Here is a 3,162-nt window from a genome sequence, read left to right on the forward strand (position 1 = left end):
ATACTCCTCAATGCAGTTGTAATGCATTCTATATAAAGTCATTTATAAGCGTGTACAAAAAACACAAGAACGATTTCGCATAATTTAATAAATTTAGTTTACAAATTGCCCTAATTAATTTCACTGTGAATGTAAATAACTGAGGCAACAGTTCCCAGTTCTAATTATTAAAATATATAAAGAAATCTGAGACGAGTATGCCATTTAACTTTGCGTGAGTATAAAATATTCGGTTACATCCAAACTTATCCCTTCCTTACTTGTTTTAATTTGTTTTGATTATATGTTTGTCAAACGTCAACTACAAGTACAAACTGTATTAATCTATATTATTTTAGTTGTGTGAAACGTCGAATAGAAGCCAGTGTTGCCATACTATTCTAAATTTTATAATCTTTTAGTGATTGATTTTGCTTTTAATTTTAAATGTTACTTCAATACCTATTTTGGTCAAACGTAGGGAACTCATGGAAATATTATTTTCTTGTAAAAAAATCTCTATTGATGATAAATTAATTTTTTTTTAAAACGAATTGGAAAGACGAAAAAATGTTCAGGAAGTGCTGAAGAAGAAGAAAAAATTGAACAGCCTGAAATCTGAATTTAAACTTCGTTGGAACATATCACACCGAAAAAAAGATGTTTTTAATTAAATAAGTAAAACGTGGTTGGATTGCTCAATTTTTTTTATAAAAAATTCAAGCCGAAAAGGTGGTCGGCCTGAGAGATCTTTTGCAGAAAACTCACAGCGAACTAAATGAAATGCTACTTAAATGAAATTAAGGAAATCGGGTAAAGTGAAGGCATCAAAACTTTTGATGGAAGCCTCATCTCAGGATTATGTGCTCAAAAATTTCATCAGGTCATTATGATAGTGGTAGATGTCAAGTTGACAAGGAATCAGTACAACATAATAAGATTGGCGGCTCGGGACAAAATTTCTTCCTATAAAGTAATACAGGAAGAAGAAAAGAAAATGTTATCCTTTGAAAGAACACATTAAGGCAACTAATACGGTTGTCTGTACAACTCTATAATCCTTACTGGACCACACAATATGTCGTCTGATTATTGATGAGAGGACTGTGATAGATTCTTTTTATAGTTTAACTTTTATGATTGTATTAAAAGAAACGAAAAATTAAAAAAGTCGCCACCAATCAGTATATGAACGGTTCAGGAAAATCTGACAAAGTCTAATAACTTCGGGTATAAGCACAATATTTTTCTTTTCTCTATTCTGAGTACACGTACCTATTTTAGTAAGAGAAATCGGTATAAAAATTCTAATAAATAAGGTATATATATATACATATTTAACATAGAAATATACAATATTGGCCAGTTATGATTACAGTCAAACCTGATTAAGAGAGGGTTCAAGGGACCATGATTTTTTTTAGCAAATGAGTTAATACAGTTAAATATTATTTCTCTGAATTACAAGAAAACAACATAGTTTCCTGATGAAATTGAAATGAGTCATACATACGAAAATTGTCGCTTATGGAGGTAAATAAAAAAGAGGCTCTCAGTTATAGAGGTCAGAGTGGGAAAACGACTGTCACTTATTAAGGTTTTTGTTTCTCACTCATAGAGGTTTTTGAGAGGTCAAAGTTCTGGACCTGAGAATAATTTTCACATAGAGAGTTTTCTCGTTTACCCAGTTTTCATTTACTCAGGTTTAACTGTATATTTTTTATAATTATATATTATTATAATGCCGATATATAGCCTCAATTATATATAACATCCAGAAGAGTTATTTAATTTACTTATTTGTATTCAGTAAGCTGTCACTACGTCAGACAACAAGGCCAAATGACGATAGTTCACTCACAAGCCATAGAAATGCAGCACTGCATTCATTTCCTTCTCAACCGATTTACGCACAACCTCTAACATTTGGAAAATTTCATAAATATTGTTAGACGATGTACGCACCGGATTCATATCACGATCTTTCAGTACTTTCATTACATTTACGAATTCTTGATCCTCCGAGATGAAACTACTCTGTGTATAAAACTCCTGCTTCATGTTCGCGAAACAATTGATTCTACTCGATTTTCAACTCGCGCAGCGCATTGAGTGTTTTCCTCCGTCCTCTGAAATTATATTTAATAAATTAAAAATTTAGAAACCCCACAAAATTCAAGAACTTACCTTCTTCATAAAGGTCTTTTGAATCTATAAAAAAAACAATAATATTAAATTTAACAAGCACATCAAAAAAGCGCTTACCTCAAATTTTTTTTCAAATAATGACATGTTTATGGAAAGTGGTATATATGTATACATATATGTGCGTCTCATTCTTACTTATGATGCATATTGATACTATTACAACCGAATTTTCCATTTATCTAAAAACAAAAAGTTATATTTGAAGTTTTAGTGGTATAAGAGGTGAAATTTTACAAATGTAGCAATGAATTGGTTACCTCTGTCTTGTAGGGCATATTTTCATAATTTTATTTTTGAATAACCAACTTGAACGTACCATATGTGATATGTAGATGTTTAATATTCATTACTATGCTTTCAATAATATATAATTTCAAATAAGTTCTATCTATTACTCTGTTTGTGTTTTTAAATGTACATTACAAATTAAATTTGCGCTATTACAATTAAATAGATTAAATATTAATACTTAATATTCGCACATTAATATGCATACGTATGTATGCTAATTAAAAAATAATATTTTGAATTTATAAATTGAGTAGTAAATACTAACTGGTAAGTTACAAGTAATTTGAATTTAATTTGAAATTTTAAAGGAAAAAATTCTGACTCCTGTCTGTTAATTTAACTAAATTAACGGGTTGTTAATAAAAAAAACCCATTTGTTTCAACGAACTGACTTGTTAAAATTGTCTGTTCATTTAGTGAATTAAATAATTCAAATTGTAGGTAAATAATTTCAAATAATTTATTTCGTTAAACTATTCGCAAAGAGAAATAAATTATTTACAAACTCAGTGTTAAATTGTAGTTAATTGATAATTTGATTAGAGATACGATTGTTCAAAGTATTTTAATGTAAAAGCAAGGAATCGTTGGAGGACAAAAAGCTTTTAGGTTTGCTTGCGGAGTGAAAGTTTGACAAAATTTACCTAATGTAAATATATTCATTACAATAAAGTAATCGTAAGT

The 3,162-nt window shown here is 29.1% G+C and overlaps 1 long non-coding RNA gene across 1 annotated transcript; it reads right to left on the reverse strand.

Annotated features, from left to right (window-relative positions):
- Positions 1-2,366, reverse strand: LOC138858963 (uncharacterized). Its single transcript, XR_011398001.1, has 3 exons — positions 2,245-2,366; positions 2,167-2,190; positions 1-2,108 (listed from the first exon to the last, which is right to left on the reverse strand). It is a non-coding gene; the product is annotated as an uncharacterized lncRNA (long non-coding RNA).
- Between the last annotated feature and the right edge of the window lie 796 nt (positions 2,367-3,162).

The sequence above is a fragment of the Bactrocera oleae genome, chromosome 2, assembly GCF_042242935.1.
Source record: "Bactrocera oleae isolate idBacOlea1 chromosome 2, idBacOlea1, whole genome shotgun sequence".
In the NCBI taxonomy this organism is placed as follows: domain Eukaryota; kingdom Metazoa; phylum Arthropoda; class Insecta; order Diptera; family Tephritidae; genus Bactrocera; species Bactrocera oleae.